Genomic DNA, 17,618 nt, shown 5'->3' on the forward strand with positions numbered 1-17,618 from the left:
TTTTCTGATGAAGGGTCTAGGCCCGAAACGTCAGCCTTCCTGCTCCTATGATGCTGCTTGGCCTGCTGTGTTCATCCAGCTCTACACCTTGTAATGTCATGATATACGCTGGTTCTCCTGGATTAACTGAAAAATTTCAAGGTATTCATTTACCCCCCTCCTTGATTGTAGACTCTAACAATTTGCCCATCACAGATGCTACACTATTAGACTATTAGCTTGAACTGGCTGTCTGGACCATGAAGCCTTAGGGCGGTCTGGGGGAGAGGGGTGAGGTATTGTCCAGATCCCGGAGGAGGTAGCACTGGATTCCATTTCAGCAGACCATCAGTAATAGCAAGACTAGAATATAAGACTCTTGCCCAAAGTGCAATGTGGTTTGTCAACTACTGTTGTCTATGGGAGGGAGGCATTGGTTGTGCTGAGGCAATCACTGAATAGTTTAAATTTTCATCAGCACCTTCTTCCTGTCTCTCCGAGAGGGCCTGCAGTCAACAACACTCAAAGTCACAGAACACAGCTCAATGCCAGCCTCATTGGCAGGACAAGACTCCACAAAGCCAGCTCATCCATCCACCAGTGCAGGCACATTCACCTTGGTGGGCCAGACTGTAAGCTTTGAGCAGGGAGCGTGGGATGTGCAGCACATCACCAAGGAGCAGGAGAAGAGTGAAGTAATTATCGAGTCGTAGAATCATAGACTTGTACAGCACGGAAACAGACCCTTTTGTCCAACTTGTCATGCCGACCAGATATCCTAAATTAATCTAGTCCCCATTTGCCGGCATTTGGGCCACATCCCTCTAAATCCCTCCTATTCATATACCCATCCTAATGCCTTTTAAATGTTGTAATTGTACTAGCTTCCACAACTTCCTCTGGCAGCTCATTCCATGCACACACCACACTTGTGAAAAAGTTGTCACTTAGGACCCTTTCAAAATTTTCCCCTCTCACATTAAACCTATTCCATTTAGCTTTGCATTCCCCTATCCTGGGGAAAAGACCTTGCCTATTCACTCTATCCATGCCCTTCGTGACTTTATAAACCCTTATAAGGTCACCCTTCAACCTCCAACATTCCAGGGAAAACAGCCTCAGCATATTCAGCCTCTCTCCATAGCTCAAACCCTCCAATCCCGGCAATATCCTTGTAAATCTATTCTGAAACCTTTCAAGAACAAAAACAAAGTTGCTGGAAAAGCTCAGCAGGTCTGGCAGCATCTGTGGAGGAGAAAACAGAGTTAACGTTTTGGGTCCGGTGACCCCTCCTCAGAACTGAAACCTTTCAAGTTTAACAACATCTTTCCAATAGCAGGGAGACCTGAATTGAATGCAGCATTCCAAAAGTGGCCTAACCACAACATGACATCCCAACTCCTATACTCAATGCACTGACCAATAAAGGTAAGTGTACCAAATGCCTTCTTCACTACTCTGTCTATCTGTGACTCCACTTTCAAGGAACTATGAATCTGCAGCCCAAGGTCTCTTTCTTTGGCAATATTTCTCAGGACTCTATCATTAAGCCTATAAGTCCTACCTGATTTGACCTACCAAAGTGCTACACCTTATATTTATCTAACTTAAACTCCATTCCTCGGCCCATTGGCCCATCTGATCAAGGTCCTGTCATACTCTGAGATGACATTCTTCACTGCCCACCACACTACCAATTTTGGTGTCATCTGCAAACTTACTAACCATTATATATTCACAGCCAAATCATCTATATAAATGACAAAAAACAGTGGACTCAACACCAATCCTTAGGGCACACTACTGGACACAAGCCTCCCAGTCCAAAAAAAAAACAACCCTCCACCACCACCCTCTGTCTCCTACCTTCAGTTCAATTCTGCATCCAAATGGCTAGATCTCCCCATATTCCATGTGATCTAAGCATGCGACCAGTCTACCAGGCAGAACCTTGTAAAATGCCCTGCTGAAGTCCATATAGACAACAGCCACCACTCTGCCTTCATCAATCTTTTTTGACACTTCTTCTAAAAAACTTAAACAAGTTAGTGAGACCAGCTTTCCCACACTCAAAGCCATGCCAACTATCCCTAATCAATCCTTGCTTTTCCAAATACACGTAAATCTTGTCCCTCAGAATCCCCTCTAACAACTTACCCACCACTGACATTAGGCTCACTGGTCTATATTTTCCTGGTTTTTGCTTAGCAACTTTCTTAAATAATGGCACCATATTAGCATCTTGCAGTCTACCGGCACCTTATCCATAGCTATTGATGATACAAATATCTCAGCAAAGGAGCCAGCAATCACTTCCTTGGCTTCACGCAAAGTTCTGAGATACATGTGATATGGTCCCAGAGATTTATCCACCTTTATACAGTTTAAGACTCTGTATATGGACACTTATCAAGATATCACTATTTATTTCCCCATGTTCTCTAGCTTCCATATCCTTACCCACAGTAAATACTGACACAAAATACTGGTTTAATATCTCACCCATCTCCTGTGTTTCCACACACAGATTACCTTGTTGATCTTTAATGGGATTTATTCTGTCCCTTGTTATTCTTTTGTCCTTAATGTATTTGTGGAATGTCTTTGGATTCTTATGTCCCCTGTTTGCCATCCTAATTTCCCTCTTGAGTATAATCTTGCTGCCCTTGTACTCCTCTCAGGATTCACTCGATCCCTGCTGTCTATACCTGACATATGGGGAGGTGATGGCCTAGTGGCATTATTGCTGGACTGTTAATCCAGAGACCCAAATAATGTTCTGGGGACCCAGGTTCAAATCCTACCATGGCAGATGGTGGAATTTGAACTCAATAAATATCTGGAATTAAGAGTCCGATGGTGACTATGAATCCATTGTCGATTGTTGGGAAAAACCCAACTGGTTCACTAATGTCCTTTAGGGAAGGAAACTGCTATCCTTACCTGGTCTGGCCTATGTGTGACTCCAGACCTTCAGCAATGTGGTTAACTCTTAATAGCCCTCTGGGCATTAGGGTTGGGCAATAAATGCTGCCTCACCAGTGAAGCCCTCATCCCATGAATGAGGAAAGAAAAGAAATGCTGCTTTCTTTTTCTTGACCAGAGCTTAATTTCTCTAGTCATCCCATATTCCATACACCTACCAGCCTTTCCCTTCACACTAACAGGAACATATTGTGTCTGGACACTTGTTATCTCATTATTGAAGGCCTTCCACTTTTCAACTGTCCATTTACCTGCCAATAGCCTCTCCCAAACACCTTTTGAAAGTTCTTGCCAATATCACCAAATTGGCCTTACTGCAATTTTGAACTTTAATTTTAAATCACGTCTATCCTTTTCTATAGCCGTTTTAAAGCTAATAGAATTATTATCACTGGCCCCCACTGACACTTCAGTCACTTGCCCTGCCTTATTTCCCAAGAGAAGGTCAAAGTTTACTCCTTCTCCAGTAGGTACATCCATACACTGAATAAGAAAATTTTCTTATACACACTTAACAAATTCCTCCCCATCCAGCCTTTAATGCAATTGCAGTCCCAATCTATGTTTGGAAAGTTAAAATCCCCTACTATTACAACCCTATTATTCTTACAGATACCCGAGACCTCCTTATAAATTTGCTTCCCAATTTTTCACTGACTTTTGAGGTTGTCTATGTACAACCCCAATAAGAAGTGTCAACTGTGGGCAGATCCCTTCAAGGGATGGAGGACAGGGACAAGCATACCTGTACCTTAGATGAATCAAGCAAGGAGAATCAGAGGTCTGGGAGTTCTTGAACAGAAGACATTTCTCAGCTAGTACAATGCAGACAAAGGAGAAGTCCATGCAGCACTCGTGTCCCATCACAGTTCAGCTCCTTCATTGACAGAGTGGCCTCTCTCATGGAGGGCCAAATCTGTGTAGGTGCAGAAGCACCTGGTTGAAATGTACAGGAAAGGTAACCCATTGTACAGTATTGATCAATCCAAGTTGCCAATGGCAGAAAAATATGTTGAGGTGGTGGCAGCTACATCCCAGTCAGTGGCCTCTCGAAGTCTTAAAGAATGACATGAAAAGGCTGGGGAAATCAAAGAAGCTCATCGGGAGCTCTCTTATGACTCTTGGCCCCTCCACCTTTTCTTTCCTGTAGGACACAAGAACTAAGAACAGATTTAAGCCTGGGATATCCATTAACAAATCAAGGGAATGTGGCAAATGAACAGCAAAGTGGAATTGGAGCTCAAGATTAGTCATGTCACGTTGAAGGTGGTGTAGGTTCCTGCCCATATCGCTGTGGTTTTGTGTTCTTGTATTTTATGTTTTCTTAGGCTGAGGCATCCAGTCATTATGGATGAGTGCTCAAGGTCCAGGACCATCTGCCTGCATAGATAGGTGCATTCTTCCCCTCATCAGCACACTGTCATTTGTAGATAGTTGATTGATGGGTGGTGCACACAGGTGTAGTTAGCTCATTTTTCGCGTTATAAGCTGTCCCTTTGGTACTCCACCTGAAGTTTCTCCTTGCTAGTCAGCACAATGCCTGTGTAGTCTGTTCCCTCACTAGTCATTTTGCTGCCAAAGATTTTTTGGCTTCTGGCACCCAAATGGCAGCGGCAGATTACAGTTCTCCTCAAGATTCTCATCTCTTACAGTTGAGAAATGTATCCCTTTCAACACCAGCTGAGCGAAACTCTGTGCCACTGGTTGAGCAGCTGGACACAATTGTCTTTCTTTTGATGAGCTCCCCAGTATGTGCAGCCCTGACAATAGTCTATTGTGTGCAGTTTTGGGCCCCATCTCTCAGGAAGGATGTACTGGCCCTGGAGCGGGTTCAGAAGAGGTTCACGAGAATGGTCCCAGGAATGAAAAGCTGGGAACGTATGAGGAACGTTTGAGGACTCTGGGACTATACACATTGGAGTTTAGAAGGATGAGGGGGGATCTAATTGAAACTTACAGAATACTGAATGGCTTGGACAGAGTGGATGTTGGGAAGATGCTTCCATTGGTAGGAGATACTGGGATCCAATGGCACAGCCTTAGGGTAAAGGGAAGACCTTTTAGAACGGAGATAAGGAGAAACTTCTTCAGCCAGAGAGTGGTGAATCTATGGAATTCACTGCCACAGAAGGCTGTGAAAGCCAGGTCATTGAGTACATTTAAGACTGAGACAGACAGGGTCTAGATTATCAAGGGGATCCAGGGTTATGGGGAGAAAGCAGGAGAATGGGGTTGAGAAATTTATCAGCCATGATTGAATGGCAGAGCAGACTCGATGGACAGAATGGCCTAATTTCCGCTCCTATGTCTTATGGTCTTATATTCTCTAACATGCAAGCCAGGTCCAGTTCTAAATGTAGAATCATTGAAGTTTTATGTGACAGATGGCAGCCTTTTCGCCAATTGTGTCTGCACCGGACATTCGATTCAGCATTAACACATGCCAAACTCCTGCTTTTTCTCCATATCATTGCTCATGGCACATTTCTTTCTTTGCAAGTAATCATCCAAAAGCCCTTTTGAATACTCCAATTGAACCTGCCTTCACCATACTTCCAGGCAGTGCCTTCTATCCCCTAACTACTCACTGAGTGAAAAAGACTTTTTCTCAGTTCCCATTTGTTTCATTTGCAAATCATTTTAAATTTGCCCCCTCTTAATCTTAATCCTTTTGCAAGCAGGAATAGTTTATCCCTATCTACTTTATCTAGCCACCTCGTAATTTTGAAATCCTGCATCAGATCTCCTGTTCTTCTTCTTTCCAAGGAGACCAGTCCCAACTTCTTCAATCTAACTGAAATTCCTTATCCCTGGAACTAATCTTTTCTGCACTTTCTCCAATGCGTTCACATCCTTCCGATAATGTTGTGTCCGGTCTCTACTCAATATACCAGCTGAGGTCTAATAAATGATATATACAAGTTCAACATCAACTCTTGCTTTTGTACTCTATGGTTCTACTAGTAAAGCTGAGGATGCTGTGTGCTTTATTAATTGCTCTCTTAATATGTCCTGTTACCTTCATTAATCTGTGCATATATACACGCAGATCCATCTTCTCCTGCATCACCTTTAGAATTGTACATTCTAATTTATTATCTTTCTATATTCTTCCTAATAAAGTGCATCACCTCACACTTCTCTGCATGGAACCCCATCTGCTGCCTTTCCACTCACTCCACCAACTTGTCTATCTTATTTTGAAGTTCTATGCTATCCTCCTCACAATTTACAATTCTTTGAATTTTTGTGCCATGGTTTTCTCCTTATGCCTGCAAATTGAAAATCTGAAACTGGTCCAGTGAGGATTTTTAATTCAATCCACAAACACTTTAATGGAGGTGTAGCAGGTTCCAATCCACCTGTCCTCCCACTGAAAATTGTTACAGATACAGCCCAACCAATGCCATTGTCCAGGAACGCAATTAACAAATTAAGTCCCGATTTGTTGCCACACCCACAACCTAAAAGGACAAAAAACAGATACATTAACTCATTTAATGGAGAATTAGCTAATGCATTTAGTAGTCCATCGAACTTTCAAAACATTAGTTATGAAAATACATATTTTCCTGCATCTTCAGTTGTGTTTATTCAGAATTTTATTCAATTTCAACTCCATCTGCTTCTCCATTCATTGATTGTTTTGCCCACTACATCAGTTAGGAAGTGCTTTTAAATTGTCTTGTTACCCTATAACAAATTCATCTTTCTGATCTCCTGGTGAATGTTTTTTTCTTAAATATTTAGGCGAAGCTTTACTTTTTATTAGTCAAGTAACATGTATTGATTGTATTTCTCTCCATAATTATAAGCCTGGCACCTTGAACTGCAAGATGTCACACGAGGAAGGCGTACGTGACACCATATGTCAAACTTGGTTTGTAAAGAATGAGCAAATCATTATCAAAAACCAATTCTGATTTCTTGAGGTACATCTGACCAGGTAGAAAGACAAGTTGGGAATCTATCGATAGACAAGACATATTCAGTTGTGATCATTATCAACAAAGAACATAAAATAATTTGAAATAAATAATCAGTATAAAGGAGGAAAAAGGAAACCAATGAAACTGCTCAAACTACTTTTGAAAATATTAAAAACATTGGTAGTGAAGGTATCCACCCAACACAGGGGATTATTAAGGGGACTTTGAAAGCATGAGAACAAAGAAGCAATTGCCGTTTATTATTCTAGCCTTATTTCGACTTAGCTAATACATTTGTTCCACTGCATGGACTCATTGTCGATTGAAACTGAGCTGGTTCTGGAGTATCTATCATGTGAGCATTTTCATTCATGCACACTTTTATTGTTCTTCACTGCGACTCACAGAATGACCACTTTAATAGTCGCAGATTGTGGACTTTTGCCAGAAACTTAGTGAGACGTTACATTTTTAAAATGCTGTTAACTTTACTGTACCAAGCAACTTTTTTCCAACAACCTGACCTTAACTTATCACAGGTTATGGCTATAAGTCAACATACATGCCAAGTATAAAATGTAAACCATTGTGGGTTTGGGTGGTTGCCATTTGGAAACGTGAAAAGAAACAGTAGTTTGTGTTAAATTAATGAGGCCTGGTTTATTTAGCCAACTAATTGTACAAAGTTACCTTTAATTATCAAAGTACCTATTCCTCTCTTGACTTCCATCTCTAAGGGACACATTTAAACTGACATCTTCAATCAAACATTTGGCCTGCTACCCTACTAATACTATATGTAGTTCAGTTTCACATTTTCCTTCATAGTATTCCTGTGAAGGAATTTGGGGCAAGTTATTTGATCATCAAAGGGATCAAGGGTTATGGGTAAAAAGCGGGAGAATGGGGTTGAGAAACTTATCAGCCATGATTGAATGGTGGAGCAGTTTTGATGGGCTGAATGGCCTAATTTCTGCTCCTATGTCTTATGGTTTTATGGTCTTATTACATTAAGGGGTATGTATAAATACAAGTTGTTGCTTGTTTGAAGCTGTTATTATTGTTCGATTCTCCTCATGTAAAAAAGTAGAGTCCAAAGAGAGGAAGGTGGTAAATGACCGAGAAGAATGAATTTGTCAGGTCTATTTAGTATGCATTATATATCTCAGAGTCATAAACGCAGAGATGTACAGAACACAAACAGACCCTTCATTCCATCTCATCCATGCTGATTGGTTATCCTAAATCAATCTAGTCCCATTTGCCAGCATTTGGCCCATATCCATCTAAATATCTCCTGTTCTTATATCCATCCAGAAGCCTTCAAATATTGTAATTGTACCAGCCTCCACCACCTCCTCTGGCAGCTCATGCCATACATTCACCACCCTCTGCATGAAAAAGTTGCCCCTTAGGTCCCTTTTATATCTTCTATAAGGTCACCCCTCAAGGGATGCTCCAAGGAAAATAGCCCGAAGCCTGTTTAGCCTCTCCCTATAGCTCAAACCCTCGAACTCTGGAAACATCCTTGTAAATCTTTTCTGAACACAAACAAGTTTCACAACATCTTTCCAATATCAGGGAGACCAGAATTCAACACAGTATTCTAAAAGTGGCCTAACCAATGTCTTGTACAGCCACAACATGACCTCCCAACTCCTATACTCAAAGCACTGGCCAATAAAGCCATGCATACCAAATGCCTAACAAAAACTGAAAGAACTGTGGATGCTGTAAATCAGGCTGCCTATGTGCTGTAAATCAGGAGCAAAAACAAAGTTGTTGAAAAAAACTCAGTAGATTTGGCAGCCTCTGTGAAGGAGAAAACAGAGATAACGTTTTGGGTCCGGTGACCCTTCCTCAGAACTAATTCTGGAGAAGTGTCACCGGACCGGAAACGTTAACTCTGTTTTCTCCTTTACAGATGCTGCCAAATCTGCTGAGTTTTTCCAGCAACTTTGTTTTTGCTTTGTATACCAAACACCTTCTTCACTATCCTATCTACCTGGGCCTCCAATTTTAAGGAATTTATGAACCTGCACCCCAAGGTCTCTTTGTTTGACAACACTCCCACGGACCTTACCATTGAGTCTATAAGTCCTGCCCTGATTTGCCTTACCAAAATGCAGCACCTCAAATTTAATTAAATTAAACTCCATCTGCCGTTCCTTGGCCCATTTGCCTATCTGAACGAGATTGCGTTGTACTCTGATATAACCTCCTTCGCTGTCCACTACACCACTAATTTGGGTGTCATCTACAAATTTACTAACCATACCTCCTTTGTTCATATCCAAATCATTTCTGTAAATGATAAAACCAGTGAACCCAGCACCAATCCTCAGGACACACCGCTCACCACAGGCCTCCAGTCTGAAAAGCTACCCTTCTCCACCACACTCTGTCTCCTACCTTTGAGCCATTTTCACATCCAAATGGCTAGCTTTGCCTATATTCAATGTGATCTACTCTTGCCAACCAGTCTACCATGCGGAACCTTGTTGAACGGTTTGCTAAACTCCATGTAGACAACATCCACCACTTTGCCTTCATCAATTGACTTTGTCATTTCTTCAAAAAACTCAATCAAGTTAGTGAGACACAATTTCCCACTCAAAGCCATGTTGAATATCCCTAATCAATCCTATCATTTCTAAATACATGTAAATCCTGTCCCTCAGAATTCCCTCCAACAAATTAACCATTATTGACTTCAGGCTCACCAGTCTATAGTTCTCTGGCTTTTCCTTACAGCCTTTCGTAAGTAGTGTCACCACGTTAGCCAACCTCCAGTCTTCCAGCACCTCACCTGTGCTTATTGATGATACAAATATCTCAGCAAGGGGCCCAGCAAGCACTTCCCTGGCTTCCCATGAAGTTCTGGGATACACCTGATCACGTCCTGGGGTTTTATTTCCCTTTGGGCATTTTAAGATATCTAGCACCTCTTCCTCTGTAATATGGACACTTTTCAAGCTATCACTATTTAATTGTCCAAGTTCTCTTAATTCCACATCCTTCTCCACAGTAAACACTGAGCTGAAATATTCATTTTGTATCCACCTTTCTCCTACGGTTCCACACGTAGGCAGCCTTGCTGATCTTTAAGGGGCCGTATTGTCTCCTTAGTTACTCTTTTGTCCTTAATGTATTTTTAGAATCCCTTTGGAATCTCCTTGACCCCATATGCCAAAGTTATCTCATGTCCCCTTCTTGTCCTCCTAATTTCCCTCTTTCGTGTACTCCTACTGCCCCTATACTTTTCTAGGGATTCAGTTGATCCTAACTGTATATACATGACAAATGCCTCCCTCTTTTTCTTGGCCAGAGCCTTGATTTCTACAGCGATCCAGCATTCCCTATATCTACCAGCCTTGCCCTTCACACTAACAGGAACATACTGTCTCTGGACTCTTGTTATCTATTTTAATGCAATGAGTGTTTGTACTATGTACCATCAAAAATAGCCCAATATTCTCTGAATTCCTTTTCTCTAACTCCACATTTCTGTATGACCTATGAAAAAATAAATTCACCAGCTCCAATATGTGGTCAAAACAATTACATCTGTGAAATGTTGCTACTTTTAATTCACACGTTATCTGAAATCTTCCAAGCTCTATATTTGTGTAAATCTAAATGTTCGTTCATGGCTTATAGCTCTTCATCCAATCTCAAGCTTTAACTTTGCTCTTCACAAGTCTATCAGAAGCCTTTAATTTGATTACTGCTCTAAATAATACATGAATGTTCAACAGATAAAAGATAAATGCTTACTGAACAACAAACAATTTGACAAGTACACAGTTCTATTACAGATTTATCTCTATGCTGCAATACAGAAAAATCAGAACAGAGAAAATATAAATAAAACATCTGTAGAGAACATCAGAATATTCAATTTTACTTAGCAGTAACAATACCATCACTGAAATATGCTTAAAGACAACAAAATGTCACACTGCATCAATTCGCTATGGTAGTAAGTGTAGGAAATAGTTTTACAGCTTCAATTTCTCACATCCTTCTAATCTTTAGTCTGCTGTTTCCAGTGAAAGGATGATGGAAAAACTCAGCTATATGTAGCTTCAAGGTGTTCTTATGCACCTCCAACAGCTTCTCAAGACTAGCTATAGCAGATAGCTCATACCAAGTTGCAAATCCTGTCCCTCAGTCATTGTTGGCATTTTTCAAGTACAACAAACACTTTAGCTATATGTAAAAAAACCCCATTAGATACACTGGCAATTCCTTTTTTCACAGATTACTCCATCATAGAACATAGAACATAACAGCTCAGTACAGGCCCTTCGGCCCTCGATGTTGCGCCGACCTGTGAAACCAATCTGAAGCCCATCTAACCTAAACTATTCCATTATCAGCCATATGTTTATCCAATGACCATTTAAATGCCCTTAAAGTGGGCGAGTCTACTATTTTTGCAGGCAGGGCATTCCACGCCCTTACTACTCTGGAGTTCTCACTGGAGAACTTGTCTACCTGCCTTTCTCTCTAAGTCTCTCCCTAGTTTTACGGACACCACCAAATTCAATATTGCTAAGAATTTGCCTTTCTCATTCTTTTGACCTTCAAGTACCTGTTATTTCTTTTCATTTCATCCCTACTGATTCAAAATTAAGATATATCATACCTTCTCCAAATCGTGCAGAACCTCAAAATCTTTAACCAGAGGTCACCATGCCTGAGGTGAGGGGATAGGTTGAGAAAGATAATCCTTCACAATAACCTCAGCCAGTGCGGGAATTGAACCCACACAGTCAGCATCACTTTGCATCTCAAACTGGGGATCCAGACAACTAAGTGAACCAAACCCTTCATGATTGAACATCCATGGAACTCAAAAAATCATCTGGGGATTATTGACAACTCTGGGAAAACTGCTACTGTCTGCAAATAAATTGAGTACAATTACAAAGTGCTGACAATGCCAGGTAAATCCTACAACACAGACATGAATGTGTTTAAGATTTTCCTTCTGACCTTATATCTATTTCAATTTCTCTTTATGGCTGTTAGAATTGCTACATTATAACAGGGGCTGCATATCAGAAAGTACTTCATTGACTATAAATGATTGGCAACATTCTGAAATGATGAAAAGTCCAGCAAAAATGCAAATTCTCTCTTTCATTTTCACTTTCTAAATTTATTTTGTGAGATCGTGGGATGAGAGAGTCACTGGAAGGGTCAACATTTATTGTCCTTCATAAAACGACAATGAGATTTCTTCTTGAGCCCTATGGTGGAGGTACACCCACAGTGCTGTAGTGAAGGAAGTTCTAGATTTTTAACACAATGGCATTGTAAGAACAGTGTTATAGATTCGAGTCAGGGCAAAGTGTGGTCCCATGCACCTGCTTCACTCATCCTTCCAGATGATAGAGCTCGCAGGTTCATAAGATGTTATTGAAGGAGCTTTGGCGAATAGTTGTGGTGCTTCCACTGTATGCAGTGGTGGAGGGAGTAAGTGTTTAAGATGATTAATGGGACACTGATGCAATGGGTTGCTTTGCTCTGGATAGTGTCGAGCTGTTACAGACAAGTAACTGATCTGTAGATCGTGGAAGGTGGACGGCATTTTGGAGGTTTGCTTCAGAATTCAGTTTGATCTCCTTTTGTAGTCACAGTATTTGCGCAGTTCAGTTTTTCGTCAATGTTGAATGTTGAGATATTAATGTCGTGAGATTCAGTAATATCAATAATGTTGGTCAAGGGAACATGGCTCAAATTTCTTGTTGACAATAGTCGTTTCCTTGTTGTGTGGTATGAATGCTGTTTCCCAGTTGCTAGCCCAAAATCATTAAATCATAAGACATAGGAACAGAAATAGGCCACTCAGCCCATCGAGTCTTCTCCACCATTCAATGACTTCATGGCTGATCTGATAATTCTCAACTCCACTTTCCTGCTTTTCCCTGTAACGCTTGATTCCTTTACTAATTGAAAATCTATTTGTCTCAACCTTGACTATATTTAATGGCCCTGAATTGACAACCCTCTGTGGCAACAATTCCACAGATTCTTTACCCTTTAAGAGAAGACATTCCTCTGCCTTAAATGTTAGACCTTATTCTGAGATTATGCCTGTTGTTCTAGACTTACCCACAAATGGAAACAATCTTTCTGCATCTACCCTATCAAGTCCCCTAAGAGTCTGGTATGTTTCAATCAGGTTGCCTCTTAGTTCTCTAAATCCCAATTTGTGCAGGCCTAAACAACTCAAACTCTCCTTTTAAGACCGAAAGAACTGCAGATGCTGTGTAGCAGGAAAAGCTCAGCAGGTCTGGCAGCATCTGTGAAGGTAAAATCAGAATTAACGTTTCGGGTCCAGTGACCCTTCCTCAGGACCTCCGAGGAAGGATCACTGGATCCAAAACATTAACTCTGCTTTTTCCTTCACAGATGCTGCCAGACCTGCTGAGCTTTTCCAGCAGCTTTGTTTCTGTTCTCCTTTTAAGACCCCTCCGTATCCAGTATTACCTGAATGATCCTTCTCTAGATGTCTCCAATACCAAAATGTTTCCTTAGATAAAGGGCCCAAAACTGTTCACAGTATTCCAGCTGTGGTCTGACTACTGTGTCATATAGATTTAGCAAAATCTCCCCATTTTTATATTCAAATCCCTTTGTAATAAAGGCCAACATTCCATTTGCTTTCCTAATTATGCGCTGAACTAGGATCCTAGCTTTTTATATATTACATGTACTTTTTACATTTCACTCAATTGTCTTTTTTTTTAAATTTGTTCATTTGCGGGATGAGGGTGTCATTGGATGGCCAGCATTTATTACCCACCCCTAGTTGCCCTTGAAAAGGTAGTGGTGAGCTTAATCAAGTCATTAACATACATTGCAAATAATTGTCTGAAAGTTATTCAGGTCATTCTGCATATAAGAACATAAGAACTAGGAGCAGGAGTAGGCCATCGGGCCCCTCGAGCCTGCCCCACCATTAACCTTTTTGAGACTCAGCTCCACTTACCTGCCCACTCACCCTAACCCTTAATTCCTTTACTGTTCAAAAATTTATCTAGCCTTGCCTTAAACATATTCAGCGAGGTAGCTTCAACCACTTCACTGGGCAGGGAATTCCAGAGATTCACAACGCTTTGGGTGAAGAAGTTCCTCCTGACCTCAGCCCTACATCTGCTTCCCTTTATTTTGAGGCAATGCCCTCTAGTCCTAGTTTCACCTACTAGTGGAAACAACCTCCCTGCCTCCACCTTATCTATTCCCTTCATAATCTTATATGTTTCTATAAGATCTCCCCTCATTCTTCTGAATTCCAATGAGTATATTCCCAGCCTACTCAGTCTCACCTCTGGAATCAACTGAGTGAATCTCCTCTGCACCCCCTCCAGTGCTAGTATATCTCTTCTCAAGTAAGGAGACCAAAACTGCGCACAGTACTCCAGGTGTGGCCTAACCAGGACCCTATACAGCTGCAGCAGAGCCTGAGATAACAAGGTGTAGAGCTGGATGAACACAGCAGGCCAAGCAGCATCAGAGCATCAGGAAAGCTGACGTTTCAGGTCTAGACCCTTCATCAGAAAATTTAGGTAATAACCTAAAATGTGGAGCTAGGCTATTCACTAGTGATGGCTGAGAACACTTCTCAATGGAAATTTTGAATAGTCTATCCCAAAAAAGGCAGCCGTGGTCGGAGTCATCTGCAAATTTCAAAACTGACCTAGCTTTTCATTGGAGCAGAGCAGGGTTTCCCAAAATGGGTTGTAGCCTCCAGTGGATTTCATTACAGCAATGGCTGCCATGGAGTTCCAACAATGATTGGAGCTGCGAGGATCCTTTAAATCTTGCAGTTTTTTTTTTAAATAGTAGGTGCAACCGAACCACCTGATCTGGTCAGCCTGAATCCTGTTCTAAAAAACAGAATGGGAAGGTAGAAAATCTTTTGCTTAAAATCCTTAAGGATTAAACAGCTTTCCTCCGCTCTGTCCATCCCTTAGGTCTCTCAACACCCTCCCCTACCGCTCCCATCAGTCGTCACCCTTAGGCATCTCCACTTCACTCCCCTATTTCCCCAGATCCTACGGGTTTGGTGTCTTGAGAACTAAAATGGGAACAAATTATTAAAAGGTCTGGGAAGCACTAAGCATCAACGGTTACAGCAATAAGTTACAAGTGGCAAATGGAGATAAGATACAGATCAGCATTGATCTACTGAATAGCGGAATAATTGAGGGTCTTTTTTAATCATAGGAACAGGCCATCGGTCCACCACGTCAATGCTCACTATGATACCATTCTAAACTAAACCTATCTATCTGCACATGATCCGTATCCCTCTGTTCTGTGCCTGTAGATGTGTCTGTCTTAGTGTTGCCCAAATGTTGCTATCATTCTGCTTCTACCAACTTCCCTGGCAACGACCTGTGTAAAAAATACTTGCCTCTCACATCTCCTTTAAACTTTCTCCCTATCACCTTAAACATATGCCCCCTAGTAATTGACATTTCTATTAATAATTGACATTTAATCTATAGGCTAATTATAACCTATAATTGACATTTTTAGCCCAAGTAAAAGACACCAACTATCGACTCTATTCATGCTTCTCAATTTTATATACTTCTATCACGACACCGCCTCAGCCTCCAATGCTCAATCAATAACAATCTAAGTTTGTCCAACCTCTCCTCATAGTTAATACAGTCCAATCCAAAACATCCTGGTTAACTTCTTTTGTACTCTTTCCATAGCTCCACATCCTTCCTTTCGTGTGCCGACCAGAACTGCACATATGTGGCCCAACATGACTTACTAATTTCTCTACTCAGTGTCCAATGTAAGCAAGCATGCCATATGCTTTCTATACTACCTTATCTACTTGTGTTGCCATTTCAGGGCACGATGGACTTGTACCCCAAGAACCCTATATCACTGCTCCCAAGAATCTTGCCGTTTACTGTATAATTTCCTCTTGCCCTTCTTAAACAAAGGAATAACATTGGCCATTCTCCCATCTTCACATGGCACCTCATGTGGCTAGACAGGATACAAAGATCTCTTGTCAAGGCCACAGCAAGCTCTTCCCTTGCGTCCCTCAGTGACCTGAGATAGATCCCATCAGGGACTTATCTATCTAAAATGTTTTTCAGGACACCCAACACCATCCCCTCCTCCTTAATAAAGATGTGACCCAGAATATCAACATACCCCTCCCTAATCTTACCATCACTCACGTCCTTCTCTTTAGTGAATACTCATGCAAAGTACTCATTAAGGACCTCACCCACTTTCTCTGGCTGCACATATAAATTCTCTCCTTTGTCCTTGGGTCGACTATCTCCATAGCTGCCCTCTTGCTCCTAATATACATATAAAATGCCTTAGAATTCTCTTTACTCCTACTTGCCAAGGACATTTGATGGCCCCTTTTGGCCCTCCTAATTCCTTGTTTAAGTTCATTCCTGCTCCCTTTATATTCCTCAAGAGCCTTGTCTGATCTCAGTTTCTTAAACCTTATAATATGCTTCCTTTTTCTTTTCAACTAAACTTTCAATACCTCCTGTCATCCAGGGACCCTGAATCTTGCTGTTATCTTTCATCCTCAGGGGAAAATGCTGGTCCTGACCTTTGATCTTTAAAAGATTCCCGCATGTCAGATGTGGATTTACCCTTAAACAGGCATCCCCAATCTAATTTCTCCAGTTCCTGCCTAATACTGTGCAATTATCCTTGCCCCAATTTAGCACTTTCACCCAAGGACCAATCTTATTCTCATCCATAATTTCTTAAAACTTACAGAATTATGAACACAGCTCCCTAAACATTCCCCCACTGAAACTTCAACCACCTGGCCAGGATCATTCCTCAATACAAGGTCTAGTACGGCCTTTTCCCTACTTGGACTATCCATATACTGTTTCAAGACACATCTAACAAATTCTGGCCCACTTGAGTTCCTGGCACTAAGGGAGTCACAGTAAATATTGGGGAAGTTAAATCACCCACTACAATGACCCTGTTATTCAATATCTTTCCATGATCTGCCGACATATCTATTCCTCTATCTCCCATTTGCTATTGGCAGGCCTATAGTATAACCCCACCATAGTGATTACACCTTTCTTCTTCCCAAGTTCCACCCCATGTGGCCTCACTGGATGTATCCTCCAGATGTCCTCTCTCAGTACAGCTGTGACATTTTCCTTAATCAGTAATGCAACTCGCCCATCCCTTTTTGATTCCTCTCCATCATGACTGAAACATCTAAATTCTGGAATGTTGAGCTGCTAGTCCTGCCCTTCTCTCAACTAAGTTGCTGTACTGATTACAACATCATAGTTCCACATACTAATTCAGGCTTTAAGCTCATCTGCCTTACCTGTTACACTCCTTGCTTAAAAATAAATATACTTCAGACCGCCAGTCCTTCTGCTCTTCCTCTGAGACTTACTTGACTTAACCTCAACCTTCTCTTCAATCACTCCAGAACCTACTGCTCTGGTTCCCAAACCCACCACACACTACACCCCAAAACACCCACACACACACAAAATGGCACTAACAAAACTATCTGCCCTTCTTGATCCAGATATCTGAAGCCCTCCCTCTTACACCAGCTCTTTAGCCACACATTCAACTGAATTATCTTCCTATTTCTAGCCTCACTAGCACATGGCATAGGGAGCAATCCTGCAATTACACTCCTAGAGGTCCTGCATTTCAACTTTCTACCTA

Source organism: Rhincodon typus, chromosome 1, assembly GCF_021869965.1.
Source record: "Rhincodon typus isolate 14 chromosome 1, sRhiTyp1.1, whole genome shotgun sequence".
In the NCBI taxonomy this organism is placed as follows: Eukaryota; Metazoa; Chordata; class Chondrichthyes; order Orectolobiformes; family Rhincodontidae; genus Rhincodon; species Rhincodon typus.